Source organism: Theropithecus gelada, chromosome 13, assembly GCF_003255815.1.
Source record: "Theropithecus gelada isolate Dixy chromosome 13, Tgel_1.0, whole genome shotgun sequence".
In the NCBI taxonomy this organism is placed as follows: Eukaryota; Metazoa; Chordata; class Mammalia; order Primates; family Cercopithecidae; genus Theropithecus; species Theropithecus gelada.
Window position 1 is genome coordinate 26,927,251 of NC_037681.1, and position 25,585 is coordinate 26,952,835.

Sequence of the window (25,585 nt, forward strand, 5' to 3'; positions counted from 1 at the left end):
CTCCCTTCCCACTGCCCACAGCTTCTTCACGTCAGGGCCTCGTTCGCTGTACCTCTAAGTCATCGTCAGCACCCACAGTACCAATTTCCCCACTGCTTTACAAGCTGCTCTTAGGAATTTAGTACCTTCAGGCTGACTTCAACACCTCTTTCAAGTTTGATGTTTTTATTTTTTCCAGTTTTATAGTCATGACACAGCTGCAGAAAATGGCAGGGAGGGGGAAACTGCCCTGCCTATCCGTGCTGCTCTCTCAAAAATAGTTAAATGTTTATTAAAGCAATAAGTAACATACTCACCTGCAGGGGATGTATACTCTCTTTTCTCTGCCAACTGCTTATCGTGAACAAAACAAACGACTCTTCGCTTGTGGATCGGAGGAGAAGCCACATTGCAACCCTCTCAGGTATGACTTGCTCCAGGTGTGACATCAGTGGCCAGCCAGGTCCAACAGAGTCTCAGCCACAGGCAGAGGTTCTGGCTCAGGGGACCATCCTCCCTCTCGCTGGATGGCCAGTTCCCTCACCAGTCAGCAAGAGCGGCTTTTCCACATTCCCGCCTGAATAGTGATACCAACCTTACCCTTTGGAAATTTAAATTTCCTCATCTCAGTATCCTGACTGCAGTGTCCAAAACTTCTTTTTTGAACTAAGTGGAAGTTGGGCAAGGGCAAGCTTGCCAGGGCCCTGGGTAGGCTGGCTCTGTAAGGCTTATTCGCTGGAGGATTTAAGAACTCCTAGGGAGAAATCCTGAGGGAAGAAGGAGCCAGACATGAACTATTCTGAAGGAGAGGGCAATTCTGAGTTCAGCATGGTGTCTCCCACTTGAATTTATAACTGCCAGAGCCCTTCCTGGTGTTGCAGGTTACAGAAAACATGCTGAGTTGCTTTAATAAAAGCTCTACCACATGGCGCTGCACGTCGAGCAGAGGAAAGAGGGGATACAGCAGCACTGCAAGTCCCACCGTGCAAGTGCAGTGCAAGAGTGCAGAGGCGTTTTCCCCACATGCCTTGCATAAGAGCTGTATCCCGATGAGTCCTCTGTGTCTAGCTGAACAGCGCCAATGCCATGGGAACAAGTGTGCACCTACTCAGGGGACACCCATTGGTGACTGCAGGAAATACTGTGGAGGGGGATCACAGGACGTTGGACATGCTGCAGGTGCACACAGGGTAGATTCATTGAGACTCATGTGTTCATTTTGTTACTTTCATTTATTTATTTGCCAAGTATGCACTGGTTGTTGTATGTAGGAGTCCATTCTCACACCACCATAAAGAACTACCTGAGACTGGGTAATTTATAAAGAAAGGAGGTTTAATTGACAAACAGTTCCACACGCTGTACCAGAGACATGGCTGGTGAGGCCCCAGGAAACTTACAATCATGGCAGAAGGTGAAGGAGAAGCAAGCATGTCTTCGCATGGTAGGTAGGAAAGAGAGAGAGCAAAGAGGGAAGTGCTACACGCTTTCAAACAACCAGATCTTGTGAGAACTCACTCACTATCATGAGAATGGCAGGGAGAAATCCGCCCCCATAATCCAATCACCTCCCACCAGGTCTCTCTCCCAACATTGGGAATTACAATTCAACATGAGATTTGGGTAGGGATACAGAGTCGGATCATATCACTATACATACACCGACTACAGAGCAGGGAACCAAACAGACAAGGTGTTGATGTAGTCTGTTACCAAGATGGAGATAAATGTGAAACAAAGTTGTAAAAATACAGCCACAGTTGCAAATCACTTAAGTCCTCTAGGACAGAAAAGAACAGGATGCAAGTCAGGAAATATGTGTGGCAGGATTCAGAGGCTGGGAGACCCTAACTGACACTGGAGAATCAGAAAAGGCTTATGTCAAGACCTGATGCGTGAGTAGATGTGTGCAGGGTGAAGCATTAAGAGAAGAGCTTCTCAGGTAGAAGAGGTAAAGCCTGTAAAGTCCCAGAGTCAGGAAAGGCCCTCTGGGCCTTCAGGTCAAAGGTTTTCTCCCTTTCCTCCCCTCCCCTCCTTCCTTCCGTCTGTCTCCTCCTCCTCCTATCCCCCTGTTGGAAATAAGAGCTCTGAGTTGAAAACGAGCACTCAAAGGATTTTTCAGCAAGGCAAATTTACTTCTCCAGAAGGGTGCTGCTCGCTCTTCTGGCCGCTGCCAGAGCACACTAACCAAAGGAGGGAAAGGGTTTTTATCCGTAACCCACATCCATTCCCAGCTACTGTGTCTGGTCCTCATTGGCTGGAGTTGGACTGCACGGGGGTGGGGGCTACAGCATCGGGAAGAGCAGTTTCAGAACTAAGGGCACCAAATAAGGAACAGATGTAGGATGTTACAGATTGGAAATGGATGTGAGTTACAGATTGAGTATGGGTGTGGATTACAGATTGAGAATGAATGTGGATTATGGATTGGGAATGGCTGGAAAGTTGTTTACCATAACTAGGGGCAAGGAGGCAAGGAAGTTAGGCTTTGAAAATAGAGGACAAAGAACAAGGGAGCTGAACAAGTGGAACCTTTGAAGAGAAACTCACTGCATCCAACACCCCTACCCCAGTAGGAATCTACTGAAAACTTTCAAATGACAGGGAGACAGGATTAAAATGACTGTTGCTGATCTTTTCCCACCTGGATATTCATGCCGTGAAGCTCCGGGAAAACTCAGGATATAGATGTGCGTTCGTTTCCTGTGGGTGCTGCAACAAATTACCCCAAATTTTTAGGGGCATAAAACAATGCAAATGTACTTTTAAACTTTTGGAAATCAGAAGCCTAAAGGTGTCATGAGGGATTGAGTTCCTCTGGAATCTTTAAAAAATCTTAAGATATTTTTGAAAAACACATATCAGGCAAAGTATATAGATAATGCACTTAATGTTTACATAATAATGAGAGAATCAATACCACCAACTACCTCAAGAAACAGAAAATTGCTAGTAAATTTGCAATTTTCTGTCTGTGCTTCAAATAATTTTCTGTCCTCTTTCAAAACTCAAAATCTAAAATAACTACCACCCTTTATATTGTATTAATAATTCCCTTATTTTTCCTAAAACATTAATACACACATATACATAATAAGAAAATACATTATTAATTTTCAAAGATGTTATACTTTATATAAATGAAATTATACCACATGTATTATTATTTTCTTGGTTGTTTTACTAAAATTCTCAAGTTACCTATTTTGATGAATGTGGGAGCTGATCATCACACTCTATTATATTCCATAGTGCAAATAGTCCACGATTTGCTTAGCTATTCCAATTTGTTAGATTTTATGTGTTTTTTCAATTTGTTTGCTATTAAACTTACACATTTTTGTCTTAAATATTCTTTTAATAATATGTTTTATCCTCACGAGGTAGTTACTCTAGTGTGTGTAAGTAGGAGTGAAATGTCTGCATATTAGATATGCAGCTTTGCTATGTAACTGGTCAGTGAACTACTAATTTATACTTCAGTGAAAAGAGGTGAGAGGTTCTGTTCCTCCATATATCACCAACCCTTAATATTGTCAACCCATCACTTTTCTCCATGCTTTTGTATATTAAATAGTAACACGTTTTAAATTTTAATTTGCATGTGCATGTTAACTAATGACATTGTATACTTTTTGTACCATTTTTCAGAGTTTGTGTCTATTTTTTCATGAAACAACTGGATCTTTTGACAGTTTTTCTGAAGACTTTTTTCTTTTACTAATCAATTTGCAAAAATTGTAAATAAACATTCTTATAATACATTATTTTGGTTATATAGATTATGATCATTTTCTCCCAAGTTATAGCTCTTCTTTTTACTCTGTTTATTATATGTTTTGATTAACCAAAGTCCTTAATTTAATATAGTAAAATATAATTTTTATTTCTTTTAGTGGTTAATATCATGAAGATACTCCAAAATTTTCAACACTTTTGTCTTTCACATTGAAGGTTTTCATCCATCTGGAATTGATTTGAATGTGTGGTATAAAGTAGGAAAACATTTATTATTTTGCGTATAAATCGTCAATTATCCCAGCAGTACCTGTTGAACACCTTATACGTCCTTCACTCTCCTTCAATGCCAGCTCTGTAAAACATCACTCTTTGTATGAAAGAGTCTTGTGGTAGATATCTTTATTTTGTTTTATTTATCTATATATCAGTACTTATAATAATTAATAATGCTTTGTAATAAGTCTCAATATGGAGAGATAAAAGCAAAGCATCTCTCTCTCTTTTTTTTTTTTCTTTTTTTTGAGATGGAGTTTTGCTCTTGTTACCCAGGCTAGAGTGCAATGGCAAGATCTTGGCTCACTGCAACCTCTACCTTCTGGGTTCAAGCGATTCTCCTACCTCAGCTTCCCAAGTAGCTGGGACGACAGGCACCTGCCACCACGCCTCGCTAATTTTTGTATTTTTAGTAGAAACAGGGTTTCACCATGTTGGCCAGGCTGGTCTTGAACTCCCGACCTCACATGATCCACCCGCCCCGGCCCCCCAAAGTGCTGGGATTGCGTGTGTGAGCCACCACGCCTGGCCAAAGCATCTCTTTCCTTAGAGTTCTTTTTAGGACTCAAAATAATAAACTGTACCGTAAAGGATACTTTTCATGTCAGGATATAGTAGAAAGATCTGTGAAAGACACAAGTTGGGGAATTCTAGTTTTTCCACTTACTACATGAGTCATGTTGGGAAGTTGAATTAATCCTTGGATTTGATTGTTCCTTCCATTATAGAAATGAAGAAATTAGGCTCACCTATCCAGGATTAAAAACCCAGACCTTCTAGAATAACACCTGTCATATAGGAGGAGTTCATGAGACGGCAGTTTCCTTTTGTTTTCTGGATCAGATGTAGTATTCTTCTGCCCATAAAGACACATATTACCATAATGTCACTATGCCTCCAAAATAATAATAATTAAATAAGAGTTTTATTGAGCTGTTTCCACAGAATAAGTCTGACACTTGTTGGAGTTACTCCTAAGTAACTACTTTCTGTTCTTTTCTGTGGCTTCTGCCTGCATAGCTATGTTAATGCTATTACTTAAATATTTCTGAAATGAACATGGAGTTGACTGAATAGCAAGTATTTAGTTAATAAAGTGCATATTACTACTTTCATTTTCAGTCCGATGAGTATTCTTGTAATAACACTGAATTTTTCAGAAATGAAAAATTATTGTGGGTCAAAATATGATAAAAAATGAAGACATCTTCTTGTTGTGAGTGTTTCACTTACAAAGCACTGCTGGGAAATATAGAACACGGACATATTCCAGAATGGAGAGAATATTTACTACCAAGTTCTTGTTTATAAAAATAGAGGCAGTTGCTGTTATTCCTATTATCCTCACAGATGGTGAGTAGGCTGTTGCAAACCCATGAAGGGAACCTCGTCCCACACATGGGAATATCGTTGTTCTCTACACGGCCTCTCCACTCCCACCGTCTGCAGACTGCAAAGAGAGAACTAATATTCATTGAACTGGATTCTATGTGTTAAGAATAGTGTGAGATGCTTTACATATGTTATTTCACTTGATCTTCATAGATGCCATGTATCTTCATTCCCGTTTCATGGATGATCTAAAGTTGGTTTCAGGAAGCTAACCTGTCAACGTTGCATAGTTAACCTATAAGCTTCCTAGGACTGCCATAACAACTTAACATGAACTTAATGAACTAAAGCAATGGAAATTCATTCCCTCATAGTTCCGGAGTCCAAAAGTACCACATGAGGGTGTCAGCAGGGCCATGCTCTCTCTGTAACATGTAGAGAAGGACACTTCCTTGCCTGCTCCTAGCTTCTGGTGCTACTGGCAATCTTTGATGATCCTTGGATTGAAGACACATAACCCCAATCTCTCCCTCAGTCAGTACATGGCATTCACTGAGGAGTCCCCATTTCTCCAGTCTTTTGACACCAGTCATTGGATTAGTGCCCAGCCTAATCAAGTATGACCTTATGTTAACTTTATTAATTTGATTACATTTCCAGAGGCCCTATTATCAAATAGGTCACATTCATGGGTACCAAGGTTTGGATACCAAAGTTAGGATTTGAAAATATCTTTTAGGGGAACACAAAGCCACATCAGTTAGTAAGACTGTGTGTATACACACGTGTGTGTGTGTGTGTGTATCCAGATAAGTCCAGAAATATTTTCATATTTTTTACAGTAAAGTAAAAGACACCAAGCATTTGATTTCCCATTTCTCTGAGAAGCAGGAGAGACTAAACATTTTCAAATAGCCAACTATTCTGGATATGACTGATATGAGACACTTCTAATGATAATTTGCAGAGGTCCAAAAATCTAATATGATACCAGTGTAGTAGAGAAAATTTTATGTACTAGTAACTTTTGATGAACAGACTTATGGATTTTAGTCAACAGTAAAATTAGTAGAGATAAACAGTGTGATATAACTTTCTTGACAAAGGGAATGTGATATTAACATTAATAGAACAGCACAATAACATTCTAGAACTAAATAAAAATTGTCCTATTCTGCCCTACACTGAGGGCATACCATATCAGAAGTAGTATGCTCACCTGAGCATGTATTATGTGAGAAATAGGCTAAGCTGCTGCAACAAGTAGATGCAAACGTATGTTATCTCCAACACAATCAAAATGTATTCTCTATCATATAACATGTCAGAAATTTGTGAACAGGTTTGTGCTCCCTCAAAATTTCTATGTTGAAGCTCTAACCCTTAAGGGATGACATTAGGAAGTGGGGTTTTTGGGAGGTGATTAGGTTTAGATGAAGTCATAGGGTGAACCCCTTTTGAGGGGATTAGTGTCCTTATAAAAAATGGAAGGGACTGGAACTCTCTTTCTACCACGTGAGGACACAGGGAGAAGGTAGCCATCTGCAAGGCCAGAAAAAGAGACCTCACCGAAAACTGAACATTGCCAGAGCTTGATATTGGGCTTACCAGCCTCCAAAACTCTGAGAAAATTAGTTTCAGATGTTTCAACCCCCTAGTAAATGGTATTTTGTTATGGAAGCTGCAGCAAACTAAGACACAGAGGTAAGAAGATGTTGCAAAACCGACAGGCAACCCCACTTCGCATGGATGTGCATAGACTGGTGGTCTTTTTCTCATATTGCTCCATTGTTTTCCAGAATGTTGATATAGTCTTCATGTCCACAGCAGGGATTCTTAATTATTCTCCAGAATCTATTCCTCCCTTTTTCCTTTAAATAGTATAACTCTACACATTTCAGCAGAACAACAATCATCCAGTTACAAACTTGATTTCCAAGCTCCTGAGCCAACTGATTAAAGTTGTACCCATGGAATGCGAGCAGCAGTGATGTGGGGAACATCTGCTTCTCTTTCTGAAAAGAAATTTCTTTCTTTTTCTGTGCTGGAGCGTGGATCTGGTGTTGGTGATTCAGGTTAGACCATGCAAAGCACAACACTTAAACAACATATTGAGGTCACTTACGTGTGGTTAGGACAGCATGGTGTTATCTCAAAATGAAGCACAACAGAAAATTGACCACCACTGAACATGCTCAGAAATAAATGTTTATTTTCCAATTATTTCTAAGACAATCACAAACTGGTTTCCTATTAGACTGGCCACCTCTGTTATGTTAGCATTCTGCAATGTGTCCTGGGTAGTCTTTTCTCTTCTCGTAACAACTCTGCAAAACCATAAAGCAATTGATGGATAAATAATGGGGTTTTATGATTTCTTCTACTCTCCTTCTACAAAGTCATCTTAAAAATGAACATTTAACTTACCATCCAGATAAACCAATTTCATTTTTTTAAAAAAAGAAACAAACAAAATGTCTGTCCTTCCCAAATTTTTCTGAAAATAATTTATTTGTATGAGGAAAAAAAGTGGAAAAGACACAGAAAGAAACAAACCTTAGTAAAATAGAAATACTGCATGGGAACAGTCAAAAAGACAGCAGAGAATATTTGACTTATTAATTCCTTACATATGCCTTCCCAGAATGAGGAACTCTTCTAGGAAGTGCTCCTTCCCATTTTTGTCTCCAGGAAAGATTAGTCCTTATATTAGTGTGTTCGCCATTGTTCTTTATACTCACAAAACAGCACAGTGCTCAGCATGAGGGTATATGAAATTCTTTTTTGCCCCAGGAATTGCCCATGTTCTGATCTAAGATGTTTCCCTGCAAGAGCTAGCCCAGAGCTTGCTATGACACTGCTCCAGGACTCAGCAACGAGATGTGCTTTGACTATCCTGGATCCAGAAGCAAGAATTCTGGCACTGAATGCCAGTGTGGACCCTGCCAGAAACATATTTCCTGCCCGTCACCCCAATTCTTCATGGCCAGAGAAAATAAAGTAGCGGATTCATAGTCCCATTTAATGAGAAATGTCTGTTGCTCCTTTATTCAAGGGGGCTTTCTGCTCCGTAGATATACTGAAAAGAATTTCAGGACATTAGCTTTTTGTAGAAAACTAGCAGAAATGCTAGGAGAAGAGGCATCTACATGTGACAACCAATGAAATTACACATTCTCACTTTCCATTATAATTGTTCTTTACACGTTTATGTTCAGATTCGCAAAGATGTGAACCAAAACTGTTTTAAACTTAGACCTACTGCTAAATCTCAAAACCTGTGGTCACCGTTTGAGTTGCTATCACCCCATCATGGAGCTCCACCAAAAACTAGTGCTTATGATCAACACTTTATTTTACTCGCAGTTTTAGCAAGGACTTGACTGGGCTGTTCTTATATGCAATCTTTCACGTAGTGTCAGTCAGATTCAAGAGGTTGGAAATATCAGCCCACCCTTCAATGCGAGGAAGGGCAAAGGATCTGCATACATTTTTAAAAACCAATAGTCACTTTTCCTGAAGACCTTTCAAGAAATAGACCTTCCATCTTTGACTATGTTTGACTATATTTTTCTTAAGTCATTCACTCTAAGCCCAGGAAATAAACAATGTTACCTAACTTGTCAGAAACATATCTATGCCACACAAAAATTTCACTCCCTTCTTCTTGGATATATTTTTTATAACAATCATTTCATATTTTTTAAAATAGGAAAATTTCAAAACAGTCAATAAGCAAATTTAAGTAAAAGTTTACAAATCCTCTTTTTTTCCCCCCAATATGGCAGGTAGGAGGCAGGGCTAGCATGCCTCTCTCACTCGAAAGGACAGAACGGTATGTGGAGAGTCACACTGTGAACTTTTGTTCCACGAACCACCACAGGAACATACCAGGAGAACTGAAAGAATTCACGGATCCTTTGAAAGAAGCAGAATGCCACGACTCTTAAAAATACATTGAGATCACTTAAGTGTGGTCAGGACAGTGTGGTATCCTGGAACATAGAGCCATTGGCCTGAGAACCACACTCCCTCCCTGATAGTGACCCCAGCAAGCCCCACCCAAGGAGAGCTTTTGTTCACCTCTTTGTGAACATGGATGTAAACATCTAAAGAACAATGATAACAGAAAGTGAGAATGTGTGATTTCATTGGTTGTCACATTTGGATGCCGTGAGACAGGTGAAAAACTGCGAGCTCCCAGAGTAGGAGAGGGGGTAAACCTGCCTCCAAACACACATCCCCCTGGGAAATCTGAAAAACCAGATCCCGGGAGAAGGATTTAACCTCACCTAGAGCTGGAACAAATTTACGGAGCCGAGCAAAATATGAAGTAGAAGCGGCAGCAGATAAAACCTTGTGGACATTCCCAGTCTCCAACTCAAGCCCAGGGAAGCCATCCCTGTTGATATCTCATAGGGGCCCTCAGGGATGGCAGCCAGCGGAATTAAGAAGGGGTAATAGGGTGAAAGAAGCTCCCAAGTGAATTTTGTGATAATTTCAAGTGGGCATGACCCCCCTTGAACAGAATCGGGGGTGAATAAGACCTGCAGCAGATATGAGTGCAGGCATGGGGCACCCACCATCACAGCCAGATGGGGAGAGGCACGGCCTAAAAGCAGTGCTTGCTTTCTCAGTAAGGAAGCTTATGGCCTGGGGCAAGCCAGAGTTCTGCATGCAGGCTGCCTGGATCTAACCCAGGTGCTGTTGGTGGGGCACTGCGGGAGTGAGACCCGCCTCGCCAACCGCATGGGAACTGGGTTGGGGCATGAGGTCTTTTCCTACCAGCTATCCGCCACCCCCCGGTGAACTCTCCTGCACAACAAGAGTGCTTCAGCGCCTCCTCCTCTGTTTTCCCTGGTGCCAGGGAGTCCTTGAGATACCGGATGTCTTCAGAGCAGCTGAGCTCAGGCAGGCCTGCCGCCCACATGAGGGCAAAGAGGTGGAGACAGAGAAGCCCCAGGATGGTGTAGGCCCTTTCACAGTAGCCCCGGAACCTTTCAAATTTCTCACTATTGTTAGTCTTCCCCTGCTCAACCACATGGACAAAGTCACAGGTGAGGATGAACGGGACACGCTCGCGGTTGATTCCAAACTTCGTCTTGGAATTCCCCAGAAAGTGGCCAAAATCAATGTGGAACAGTGGCCCACTTGCTCGGATCATGATGTTGTCGCTGTGCCAATCACCAATGCCCAGCACGTACGTGGCCACACAGTAGCCAGCATAGGAGAGAGTGAACTCCTGGATGGCTCCACCCAAGGCCTCCCCCAGGTTCTTCAGCCAGTTGAGCAGGGAGTCCTTGCTGCAGGCGGCTGTGGCTGCCATGTTGCTCTTGTTGGATTGGATGTTGGCGCTGGAGGCTGGGTGGAGCGGCACCTCAATGAAGGCTGTGTGTTCTCTGGTGGGGAGGCAACCTCAGGGGTCATCCTCAGGTTCAACCTCCACTACTTCCACAGGACGTCCAGGAGCTGGATCGTCTGCAGGGTCACTATGTCCTGCCGGAGGTCATCATCGTTCTTAAGGATGATGCTCACCCTGCCACCACTGCCTGCCTCCTGGTTGCTGTACAAGATCCACAGCAGCTTCATCTTGGAGTCCATGAGGGTATGCTGCTCCAGGCAGACTTCAGCCAGCAGGGTGCTGGGGTTGAGTGGGGACTGCAGGTGGAAGTGGCTCTGGGTGAGTGAGGGAGGGTATTACTTAAAATATCCTTTCTATGTTTAGAAAGAGTCAAAAAAAATTTAAGTTTATCAAGTAAAAATGTTACAGTAAGCTAAGGTTAATTTACAATTGAAGAAAGAAAAACATTTCATAAATTTAATGTAGCTTGAATGTGGAGTGTTTACAAAGTCTACAGGAGTGTACACTAATGTCCTTGGCCTTCACATTCACTCACCACTCACTCACTTACCTAGAGCAACTTCCAGTCCTGCAAGTTCCATTCATAGTTAAGTGCTCTATACAGGTATACCCTTCCAAAAATATTTTATACTATATTTTATTGTACCTTTTCTATGATTAGATATACAAATATTTACCATTGTGTTTCAATTGCCTAAAGTACCTATTACAGTAACACATGCTACAAGTTTATAGCTTAGAGCAATAGGCGATACCATATATCCCAGCTGTGTAGTCAGCTCTACCATCCAGGTCTACGCCAGGACACTCTATGATGTTTGTAGAAGGACAAAAGTGCCTAAGACCTTATTTCTCAGAACATATTCTCATCACTTAGATGGGAATTCATTGCTTGGATGAATGACTATGATTAAAATCATTAATGGTATACAAGTAATCAGTAAGGCATAAGTGTATTACATTTTTATAAGTAATTATTAAGCATAAATAACTAACTTTCCTTGCCAAGTTATCTCTTATGGAGATAATATGGGGTTAGGGAACAATTATGGTGCCTTGATTAAAGGAACTAATAAATCATATTTTGTTAGGTTCTTGTCGGGGTTCATCTCCTCAGGGATCAGATTTGCTATGCGTGAGACTCATGCTCTTCTCAAATGTGAAGAGGTGATTATGAAAAGGGAAGTTCAAAGGTAAAGTCTCCCTCTCAGGTCCATTTTTGGGCCCATCAACTTTAGGAAATAGTAACACGGAAGCTGAAGTTTTAGAAATTAATTCCCTTACACCACCATCCATATTCCCTGGAAAGTCCTCCAAGCATACACCCCGGAATGCAGAAATCTGCAAGGGAGAAACGACCCGAGGGAAGGTCTGCCCTAATTTCCCTTGGAGAAGAGGCCAGTCGGCGATTCTGAAATCTGGACTGGGAGAGGCTTCAGAGTCCCAGAAGGTCGCCCAAAGGATCCCTCACGTGAGCACTCCAGGGGCAAGGGTGAGGCTGGAAAAGCCAACGTAGAGATGGTTTACTGAAAGACGGTAGAGCAAGAGGCAAAACTAGGAACCAAAAACACAACGTGTAACTGGGAAAGTAGTTAGACGGAACCAGTTCATGATGAACAGCAGAGTGGGGAGGCAGGTGAAAAGGTGCTTTCCGAGGAGTCAGCCCTTCACAGAGACAGAGACATGAGCCCACCATCTGTGCCAGCATCTGAAATCATACTTCCAGTTCAGCCTTAGCCTGGGCAATGTCAACCCACAGCTTAGAAGGTACAACCCAACAATTTAAGGGAAGATGTCGTGATGGCTAAATTCCATGTCAGCTTGCCTAGCCAATGGTGTCTCCTTGTTTGGCCAAACGCTGATCCAGCTATTGCTGTGATGAATTTCTTAGATGCAATTAACACTGAAATCAGTAGACGTTGAGTAAAGCGGATCACCTTCCATAATGCAAATGGGCCTCATTCGCTCAGTTGAGGACCTTAAGAGGAAAGGATGAGGTTTCTCAGAGAAGAAGAAATTCATCTTAAGGCTATAAAGTAAAACCCGTACCACAGTTTCAAGTCTTTAGATTTGAGCTGCAACATCAACTCTTGCCCAAATCTCCAGCCTGCCAGCCTGCCCTATACATTTCAGGCTTGTCAGTCCCACAGTTGGGTGAGCCAATTCCTGAAAATCTCTTTCTGTCTGTTTCTCTGTCCCTCTGTCTCTCTTCATACACACACACACACACACACACACACGTACATACACACGTACACTATTTTCTGGTGACCACTGAGTAATGCCGACACCTTGAATTGGGATGCCTGATTCTAAACCATTTGCTATATGCGAATGCTATGATTGGGCAAGTCAATGGATTTCTCTAAGCCTCACTTTCTCATCTCAAAATAGGAATACTGCTGACACCCATCGCACTGTATCGTTGTAAAGGATCAGTGAGATCATACACATACAAGTCCTGGCACATACGAAGAGGTTGGCAAATGAAGAATTTCATATCCTCTTTCCTCCCTATGTACAAAATTAGCACAGCCTCCTGCTGCCCCACGGCATTCCTCGGATTGGCTCTTGGTGCATTTTATGGAGCATCATGACACTGGCATGTTAAATTCCATCATCTCAACTAGGGTAATGTTAGTATGTTTGCATAAAAAAACTACATGGCTTCACAAAATAAAACAGTAATGACAACAAAAAAACTGTTGAAATAAATATGATGCATTATTTCCAGGTTTTCATTAGTATTCATTTGCAACTTGTTCATTCATTTGTCATGTGCTAGCACAGAGAAGTAGTAGCAGGTGCCATGATTAAAAATATATGATGAGAGGAAAACTAGAAGTGAGAACATTTTCTCCATCCATTAAATTTATTTCTGCCAGTTGGAAGAAGAAATCACAGCTACTTCATGTAAGCTGTAGACACCTCTGTGTAGCTCATGCTGGGAGCAAGGCTAAGAACCATTGCCCTGCCCCATAAAACACCGCTTCATCCAAGAAGGCTTTCCTCATAGATGAGGCTGCTCTTCCTGATACACACAGCTTTCTCTTCATAGTACTTATCACACCTGCAATAACATAATTCTGTGCATAATTATTTCTTCGATGTTTATATTCCCCACTAGAATATGAGCTCCACATCCTTGCCCATCCTTTTATTGAAGGAGTTTCATGGTGTGGCTGAGTGCTCAATATATACTTTACAATGAAATAAATCATGTGTACATTGCTTAACTTGACTTCCAAGTCACTGCCAATTTCATCTAATCACACACGGTTCCCGACACATGGCACCCTTGCTCCATCTCCATGAATTCCCTCAGAAATTCTCTCTGCACTCCAGTTTTCCTGTGACACCTCCCATCTTGCCTCTATGCCTCACTGAACTGTCAGTGTGAACGCCGCAGTCCTCTATTGCTCTTAGTGAGTAGACATTCCCCTCAGATCCAGTTATCTTACATGATCCTCGCTTCCTGTAGACAAAATTCCCACACCCCAACAGCTGCCCAGCTTGGACCTCTTCCCACAAATTATAGCAGGACGCCTCTGATATCCAGGCTCCAGTGGAAAGAGAACTGGGTTTGGAGTTCTCATTTAAATATCTATTCCACTTTTTTGATCTTGGAAAAGTCTCTTCATCTCTCTGAACCTCAGTTTCCTCAACTGGACATCAGAGATAATAACAGATAACTCTTATCTGCTATTGTTCTCCAGAGAAACAGAACCAATGGGATGTGTATGTGTGTATACATATAGACATATACATATACATATGCATGCACATACACAAACACATACACATATACATGCACATACACATACACACATACACGTGCAAAAAATACATATATACATGCACGTGCACATATACACATGCACAGATGCATACACATACACAAATACATATATACACACGCATATATACATACGCACAGATGCATACACATACACAAATACATATATACACGCATGCACATATACATATACATACACTTATACATGCATATGCACATATACATACACATACATATATGCATGCACTTACAAATATATATGCACATACACATGCACGTACACACCCATACACACATGTACATCCACATTCACATATACATACTACATATGTGCATATACCTCCACATANCACATGTACATCCACATTCACATATACATACTACATATGTGCATATACCTCCACATACACATATACATACACATATGTACACATACACAAATATGTGCAAATATACATAAAATGCACATATACATATACATGCACATATATGTATGCATGCACATGCACATATACATGCATATACCTATACACATATAAATATGCATGTATACATACATACATATACACACATACATACACTTATACCTATACATACACATATAAATACACTTATACCTATATATACACATATACATACACATATACACATACATACATATAAATACATATAAATGCACTTGTATATTCACATACACATGCACATATTCATACACATAGACATATACATACACGTAGGCACACAGAAATTTATCTTAAAGAACTGGCTTACGTGGTTTTGGAGGCAGCAAGTTTGAAATCTGCAGAGCAGGCCAGCAGGCTGGAGATTCTGGGAGGAGGCGTTGTTACAACTCAAATCCGAAGACAGTCTAGAGACAGAATTCCCTCTTCCTCAGAAGACCTTCGTCTTTTTCTCTAAGGTCAAGTGACTCAAAGAGGCCCACTCAAGTTACAGATAATAATCTACTTTATTCAAAGTCCACTGATTTAAATATTAATCTCATCTGAAAAATACCTTCACAGAAACATCTATACTGGTGTTTGACCAAACATCTGGCCACCACGGCCTAGCCAAATTGACACGAAACTAACAAACACAAGAACTCATCATATGATTGTGAAAACCAAACTATATGGTCTAAGAAAAAGTGTACATGATAGGCACTCAATTCCTAATATACCTTCACTTCTTTCTCCATACGCACTAGGTCCCTGGCTTTGTCACTATTAGTCACTTGTGGATGAAAGATGGGGAGAAAAATTTTAGTGGAATTTAAACAAAACTGAAAAAGTTTTGCTTGATCTATTATAACCATAAAAACACAAACTTCCACATTCTCTGTCAAACCTATTTTCTACAAGAAGTGCTCTTACGAAATCTTCAATTAACACATACATACCTTTAGTTTGTCCGATGTTTTTCTATATTTATATCATATATACTGCAAATATAGGAGGCACTTAACCACATCATATTCTAAAGCTACGATGCAACACAATCCATTTCTTCCATATCAGATGGCTAAATTCAACATGTCCAGAATCTACCTATACTTTCACTAAAATTCCTATAAGCACATATGTATCTTGAGTCAGAACTAGGAGCGCAAATGGTGGGCCTTTTTTTTTTTTTTTTTTTTTGCACATGACTGTTGCTAATTTCAATTAAGTAAAATAGGCTTGGTATAATTTTCCCAGACCTGCAAAGTAAAGCCTGCTGAAACCTAGCAACAATGTAGGAAAAGGAACTTTTATTTTGTCAAATGTCACTTGGCTGTCATTAGCCATGCTTATACTCCCCTGTGTGTAAATCCATGTCATGAAGTAGATTTTTGAAATAGCAAAAATATGAGTAGAATGAGCTCTTAGTGGTCTATGTGGTTAGTTATTCATCCTTTTCTGGGGTTAGATGATTTGACTCTTGGAAGAATTTCTGGGTTTTATGTCAGAAAAGAAAAATTTTCAAGCTTCCACAATAAAATGTGGTAGAATTATACATGATGGCGTCTATTCAAGTGCTTTGCAGCACTGTCAACCATTACAAATTCACTGGTGTTTAACTCCCTGTAGGTGTCCTTAATGTAGGTGTCCTTAAAGTACAGGATTGAATTATGATAGAAATCAATGGCCATTGAAATATGGAATAATCAAATAAGAGAATAGTGAAGTAATCCCTCAAAAGGAGCAGGCTGAAATGAGAAGGAAGAACTCAAGTTTGCTGTTTACCTTTTTTTCACTACGGTTTATCATATTGATCTCTTGGCAATCAGATTCCTGAAAGTCTCACAAATTTTGCTACATTTAAATAGTGCCTTCTGCCCCTGACCTAGTCTCAAGTTGTTTCAACCAGAAACAAAAACCTGTTTCAAGGAAAAAATTTATATCTGATTACCTGAACCTAAAGGCAGATACTATTTGTTGATTCAGAAAGTGGTGTTAAAATCATCGGTGTTTATGCTTTTTTACCATAAATGGAAATATGCAGGATCCATTTAGTTTTTTACAATCTGAAGCTACAACTGTGTTTATAAGAAGGATGCCACTGGAAACGAATTCTGCTCCAAGAATGAACTCTCTACACATGTCATCTTTCTCTCACAGACATCATACCGCCTCAAGCACTGCATCCTCAGAAGGTTAGGCTCATACCTGATGAGAAGTGGAATTAGGCATCTTCAGCAATGATCATTGCCAAGTACTTTACGTACATGAATTAAAAATATATGCCATGGTACAGAAAAAATACATATTGCATGATCTCACTTATATGTGGAGTCAAAAAAAAATCAAATGTACAGAGATAGAGAACAAAGCAGTGGTTACCAGAGATGATGGTGTTTGGGAGTGGGAGCAGGAAACTGGCGAGGTAGGTCAGGGGATAGAAAGTAGCAAATATGAAGGATGAACAAGGCTAGAAACCTACAGCCCAACATGCCACTATAAGTAATAAACTCAAGGTGCATTTGGGATTCATGCTGAATGGCTAGATTTTAGCTGCTCTTGCCACACAAAGAAAAAAAATGGATAACTAGGAGAGATGACAGATATGTTCATCAGTTTCACTGTAGTCTACTTTTTTTTTTTTTTACTATTTATACATATTCCATAGCATCATGTTGCATACCTTAAGTATATATAATAAAGTTTATTTTCTTAAAAAGTGTGTATCATAAACGTTGATCATCTAGGAAGTTTCAAGGCCTTCCTATTTCATATTAGGAAACACACACACACATACACACACACACACACCATACAAATCAGCATGTTGTTTCCAGCCTTAATTGCCTAAGGTTTAAGGTGTTGAGGACAAATGACTTCTTAAAAACAAGCCCTCACCCCACATGCTGAAATTATTACCTAGGTCTCCTATATTTATCAACTGCAAAAGAGAAAAGCAGCCAATAAACCCTGAAAGTAGAAGCTTTCTTTTCTTATCCATGCAGGGGAAATTCCTGAGTGATTCTTCTCGAAGCTTAAATTCTGTGGGATTTTTATGGTGGAAAACTTAGGAAAGGAACCAGACAGCCCATCTAGGAGCTGATACTCTTCTAGTGAAGACCACACTTGCAGAAGTCCTCCCAGAATCCAAATGTCAGGTTTGAGAATTTACTAATGTGTGACTTCTCTGAAACAATGTATTTAGGAAAAAAGGTTGAATAAATATATACTGAATAAAAGTATTGCAAAAATTAAATAAATCGCATAGGTAAAGGTTGTCTAAATGGGAAATTCCTTCGGACAAACAGGGATTTTCAATTGTGATGACCATTGTGTGTGTTATCCATTGCCACAGTCATCTGGGACAAAACACAGTCACAAACTCCTTACTGACTTAAGAAAATAAGTATTTACTTAATCCGAACATAGGTCTGAGGGAGGCTGAGCCATTTTTCTGCTCTCAGCTGGGTTCACCCATGAACCTGCAGCTCCCAATGTGATCCAGGCAGCTCACCACATGGAAGCTGGGCTTGCTGGGCGGTGCTCCCTGGTCTCAGCTGGAGGAACCAGTCTGCCCCACAGTGTGTGTCATCCACCAACAGGAAGTCCCAGGCTTGGTTTCATGCTGACGGTGATTTTTCAACACAGTGAGCAGAAGCATGAGAGGCGTCTTGAGGCCGGGTGCAGGAGCGACACAGTGTCCCCTCGGCTGCATGGTCTTGGTCAATGCTAGTCATGAGGCAGCCCAGATTGGAAACATGAGAAGGAGAAGCCACTTCGTGATGGCAAGACCTGCAAAGTCACATTGTACCAGGAATGGATACCCTCAGAGGACTCAACAATTGTGGCTGCTTTTGCAATCAATCCACTACATTCGTTAAGTATAATATGGACATCAAAGGATCACAGAATAATATAAATTTAAATTGGATGAATACTGTCGCTGGAAAGAAGATATCATTTTGGAGAAGATAGATAGTCTTGAATCTGCCATGGCTCATAACAGAAACTGGGAAAATTTAAGGAATGAAAACAAAGGTAATAAGTGAAGGACCAACACACTCATGGATTTATTACATCATCTGGCACTTGGAAGTTCTTCAGTTTTCACACTGAGCACTTGGATTGTTGATTAATATTTAACAGTCTATATTTCTAGGTGGAACAGTCTTAAGCCCTTAGTAAACTTTAATATTTTTATTTGATACTTCCCATCCCCATAGGTGGCTGCAACTCTATTTCATAGAACATAAACAAATTCTTTCTTACAGTGCTGTATTAGTCAGGATTATTTGGTGCTTTTTACTTCTTACAGTGCTGTATTAGTCAGGATTATGTAATCTATGCTGTGGTAACAAATAACCCCACAGATCTTAATGTGGGAGCATAATAGAAGTCTTTTGTTGCTCATGCTAAGTCTAAAGTAGGGCAGATGCCCCTCCTCTGTCTTGTAGCCATGCCTCCTGGCCTCCACAGTGCTGAAGCAGTGAAAGAGAGAAGTAGAAGAAAGTACAAGACGAAGGGGAACAAAAACAAAAGGTGCATATAAGCAGGTGCAGTGGCATGGAACTGTAGTCCCAGCTGCTTGGGAAGCTGAGGCAGGAGGACTTCTTGAACCCAAGTCCAGCCTGGACAACATAGCCAGGCCCCATCTCTAAAAATAATAAAATTAAAATAAATATTGTGACAGACCAGGTCCTCTAGTACTTATTGTAATTTTTTTTTCTTATTTTTTGTGTCTGTGTCCTTGAAAGACATGGAATGTCAGCGTAACCCATTTCTCTTACCTCTGCCATATTTAAAGCAGACACTGAGGAAAAGAAAGAGGAGACTTTGTCCATAGCCCTCTTGTCGGTGGCAATGCTCCTGCCCAGGGGCTGGAGGGTGGAGGTCACTGGGCACAGGAGAGACAAGCCAACTGAGTTCCCCACTGAGGAAACAAGCTCCATTTCCAATGCCCTCTTCCCTCCTCCACCGCACCCCAGAGACTCTTAATCCCAGGTCTCATGCCAGCTACCTGGCACATAAGGACAGAACCACTATCAATATGACATTTTTGCATGCAAAAAAATATATGTTATTTTCAGGGTCACCCCATTAGTTCAAGTTCAGCTGCTTCTAATCTCTACCGTCAGCTACTGCTCCATCTTTGGTAAGGGTGAATAATGGAAGGACTGAGCAATATGGCAAATGTAGCATAAAACTCTCCAATCCCCTGTGCCTGCTCTTCCACCTGCTGTGATCCTAGCCAACGCCACATGGGAGTACAGCAGGTCTTTTATCCATCCACTAAAGGTGCTACCCCATTTCTGAACTTAAAGTCACATAACAAAGATGTGCTAACATGTGTTAGCATATTTGGCCCTTGGGATAACACTACAAAGCACGTTCCTAATAGTCACTGCACAGATGCAAAAGCTGGGCCTTTGGGATGTGCCAGCGCTGGGATTCTGAGCATACCCTCCTGATAGTGTCTTTTCTGCCAGGACATGCACATGATGGGAGCTAACAATGAAGTTCTAAATGCTACGAAACAATGAAGGTGGCTTCTGGAATAATCCTTTCTTTCCTCCAGACTTCACATATCCTCGCACACACTGCATGACATAACTCTTGGGTGATGAGAAGGCTCTGCTGAGTTCATTGCCATTTGCCTGAATTGGGCCTAATTCTCCGTTCAGTCCAGAAGACACCGATTTGCAGGAACACAATCTCCTCCAGGACATCCTCCCCACTCGATTACCTCCAGGCAGTGACTGGGTCCAAAATTAGCGTGCAGGCCAAGTGACTCATGCCTGCGGTATTCATGACAGTGAGAATTGATGTGTGCAAGGCAAGAACAAGATTTATGGATCTCCTTACTCCTATGATTTACTGAAAGCCGGCTTTTATTACCTAAAAGCCAGCCACAGACATGTGCTGGGTGCGCTGGGATAAATGCCTGGGGTGCAGCTCTGTGGGCGGCTGCCAGGAACAAGAAGGAGGAAAGGGGAAAAAATAGAGAAATAATTTTACAGATGAGACACTTGTCGAAAATGCAGAGCCTACAGTGCTCCGGGAACAGCTGGCGATGATGAGCTAAGAAAAAAAGGCACCATTTGCAGGCAGTGGACAGCTGCAGGCCCTGCCACACCAGCTACTGAGTGGGCAAGACTGATTTATGGAAAGGCTGATAATGGCAAAGAAATAAAGATTGATTTGCTCTAGAGGACGTTTGGAGAGTTGTAGGGCAATGGAGAGAAAGCGGGGAGGGAGACCGTGGATCCTGACAAAAGCTTCATCTGAAAATGCACACAGGACTGAAGCGAAGAGAAGGAAATGAAAAGCGATCTGTTATTATGCAAACAGTCATCACATCTCGAGGGTGTGGATATACGACCAGGAACTGGGATGCTGACACACCCAACAAGCATAGGTACAGCTGTGCTAACCCTGGCTTCTGGCCCTGGTCTCCTCACCAGTTCTTGTTTGCTGAGTTCCTTCTCTGTGCCCAGCCCTGTAACTTATGGGAGATAGGAAAGACGTATCATGTGTCCAGAAAAATAACTTATGCAACGTTAACAACAGTAAAATATGCCTAAGGTACAAGGCATCCCGCCCGCCCCCCTGCCTGCCCTCGGTATTTAATACCTACTCATCTTTGTGGTTCTAGCTCAATCAGCATCTCCTTGGGGAAACATCAAAAGACCCTGGCAATGTCTCATCCCACCTAATACACTTAATGTGTACTGTTCCTTAAACAAATAACAGGCTTGTTAATTCACATGGATTTCTCTGCTGTTTGTTCCTTCACTCTCTGCCTCACCACCAACCACGCTTACCCTAAGCTTATTTAGAGCCAAGCCATCAAATCCATAGTGCCTTGTGCATAGTAGATGCTTAATAAATATCTGTTGAACGGTCTGCTGTATTCACTCATTCATTCATTGAAATATATTTACTAAATGGCTGCCATGTGCTGGATGCTGAAATAAATATAACTTGAGGGTGATGTGCATTGCAGAGAAATAGCACAATGGGAGGTAAAGGGAGAAGTGAGTGACTATTTTAATTCGAGGAACCAGGGAATGCCTGTGACGTTTTAGCTGAGATTGTATAGGAAGAGCCAGACACTGAAATTTCAGAGGGAATACTCCTGACAGTGACAAGTGGAAGCAAAATACCCTATGTAGGAGCAATCTGTACATGTTTGAGAGACGGAAAAAAATACAGTGCAGCCAGAACTGCGTTTATCCACGCATTCATTCGTTGTTCCTTCATCTCTTCATTCGCTCACTGGCCCATTCACTCTTTCACTTGACAACATTAGGCCCTATGCTGGGTGCTCAGAAGAAACACATGCAGAATGTAGCCTGCTCTTGAGATGCCGGCAGCTTCGTGCAGTAGCTCGGGGAGGTCAGGGAGAGCGGAGATACTAAGAAGATTAAGATGGTGCAAGTGAGCTTGACTGGGAAGAAAAAGATGAAACCACGCTGGCCAAGGGACACTTCTGTAGGACAGGGGTTCTCAAGGTGATGTTTGAAGACCCTTTGGCAACCCTGAGACATGTTAAAATTATTTTCATAATATCTTAATATGTCACGTCTTTTTCACATTACTGACGTTTGCACCAGTGGTTTCAAAGCAATGGTGGCCAAAACTATTGGCACGTTAGGACCAATCAAGGCATTTGAAACAAACTGTCAATTGAAAATAGTAGCAGGAAAAAACACATCCATTTCATTTAAGAATGTACTTTACTTGGTAAAATTACTAATTGTGTTCAATTAAATCATTGATTTCATATCTTCTAAATATTCTGTATGATGAAATAAGGACTTACAAAGCACTTCTGCTACAGATTGAGATACAATGGTTCCTCAAGGAAATCATTTGCGTGATTGAGTTGCAAGCTGAACTAGCTAATTATTTCGTGGAACACCACATTTAGTTGAAATATCCTTGGACGGCAATCTTCGATCACTCAGACTTGCATGGCAGACATATTTCTAAAAATGAACAGCATCAGCCTGTCACTTTAAGAAAACTGATTGGAAATTTTTGTTGCCAATTACAAAATTAAAGCTTGCAAGAGAAAATTAGAATTTTGAAAAATTCAAATCTGCCACTGTGATCCAGACAGCTTCCCAATAAATTAACACTTTGTTGATGAAATTGATACTGATATTAGTAAATGCAATTTTTTATATAATAAAATGTGTTAACATTTACAAGAGCTGTATAACGCAAATGAGCCAAGAGTTTTTCAAATGACCAATGCATAATGTTACAAAACATTGCATAGGTGACATACACATTCAAACTGTAAGATAGACCAATGGATTTTAACGTACAATAGTATGAACATTTGTGTGAAGTTAAAATTTCCACAACTGCCTGCAGAGATTATTAAATTACTTTCCTTTTCTCCAGCAACCTATCTGCATTAGGGCAAATTTTCTTCGTATACCTTAATTGCAGCAGCATATTGAAACAGATTGAATGCAAAAGCAAGTGTGAGAACCTTGCTGTCTTCTATGAAGTAAGACATTTGCAGTAGATAAAACAACGTCACTCTCCTTGCTAATTTTGTCTTGAGAAACTTGTTTTTTATAAAATGTCACGTAGTAGAAGGTAATGGATTCAGTATCATTATTTTTAAATAAAATTAATACTTTTTAAACAAAACATCTCCATTTTAATTTCTTGAATTTTAAATTTTGATTGATGTAATCCACACAAACTAAATGTAAATGATTCCTAAGATCAGAATGTTTGAGAACGACTGCTATAGGTTAGAGTGAGAGAAAAAAATTGAGCTGGATAAGGTTAAAAGTATATGAAATTTCTAACTGGCTATATAGGTGAATCTGATGATGTCACTCCCAGTGATATCAATATAGGTTTAAAAATAATGTCTATTCTGAAGACAACCAATTATCATCAGATATATCTAATATGAAAAATGTTTTACCAACATATATAACATTTATTATTTTACTAAAAATATATCTATATGTCAGGCCCTGTCCTAAGCGACGTATATGCAGAAATGTGCTTAATTGTGAAATTGGTCCTTTGAGGTACTGATATGGTTTGGCTGTGTCCCCACACAAATCTCATCTTGAATTGTAGCTCCTATAATCCCCACGTGTCGTGGGAGGAACCCAGTGAGAAGTAATTGAATCATGGAGGCAGGGTTTTCCCATGCTGTTCTCATGATAGTGAGTAAGTCTCATGAGATCTGATGGTTTCATAAATGAGAGTTCCCCTGTAAATGCTCTCTTGCCTGCCACCATGTAAGACGTGCCTTTGCTCCTCCTTCATCTTCCACCATGATTGAGAGGCCTCCCTAGCCACGTGGAGCTGTGAGTGCATTAAACCTCTTTTTCTTTATAAATTACCCAGTCTCAGGTATTTCTTCATAGCAGTGTGAAAGCAGACTAATACAGGTACATTTTGTTATCCTCATTTTTCAAATGAGCAATTTAAAGTAAAAAGAGTCAAGTAATGTTCCCAAGGAAAATGCATGTTATTAGTAAAAGGCAACTGAGGCAGTGGACTCCAGAATTTGTATCAATATGGCACATTTTTGACTTATTTTCTTTTTTAAAAAGTGCAATTTTGGCGACAAGGTTGAAATTCGGGGTTACAGGCTATGCAGCCAGTCCGCTGATGCTGAAAGGCTGATTTGCTCTGATCCCTGAGACTCCACGAGCTCTTAGTTCACTGTTCATTGTATGCACTCCATCGCTCACACACACATGCTGGAAAGGAGAGGAATTTTCCTCTTTTTTGTTAAAACATTAAATGCATATATTTGTTACTTATGACCTATTAGATATTTTACTCTAAATGAACATAATTTTCTTCTCTAGGACACATCAGAATTTTCCTTTTAATCTCATTTTGCTTTAGTCTCTTGACTAATGAGCAGCTAACATATTTAACAGTAATAGAGTCATGGCATCTGCAGAAGAGAACAGAGAGGAGGTAGCCAGTCCTCAGATCTGGCTGTCTACTGCCTAGAATCACTCAGTGTTTGAACCACTGGCCGATTACCCCTGCTCCTCCTGCCCTCTCAGTCCCAGTACCTCCCATATGGCTTTGATTTAGAGGCACTCAATTTATCAAAACAGTTTGTTATGTTAAAAAACTATTTGATGTCAAAGAAGCCATATGACCCTTTTTATGTGTACTTTTCCTGGAATAAGAAATCAATTTGCTCATTTTAAACAAAGTTGGGGCCTAAAGACACTTGAGTCAGTGCTACATTCGTAAGGCAACAAGAAAAGATGTATCGGCAAAACACATTCCCCCATTCATAACCTCACAGGGTGTAAGGAATGGAGGGCCCCTCTTGAAAAAGCTGTACTCCACAGAGGGCATTATTACTCCTCAGTCCACCTCAGACTCCCTCGGGTTTGACTCAGCAAAGTGCTGATGTCACACCCAGGAATATGAGTTCTTACAAGTATACCTGGTGATTCTGGTGCAGGCCTTTACATCATGATTTCAGAATATTTTTCCCCTTTGGCATTCTCTCTCCTAAGAATAATGTTCACTTAATGATCTGACTATCCATCTCTTCCCACCCCACCCCTTAAATGTGAATTTTGTCCTGGATTCTTTGCTCTGCAGATCCACCTTCTTACTGTTTGTCAAATACACACTAATGCTTTC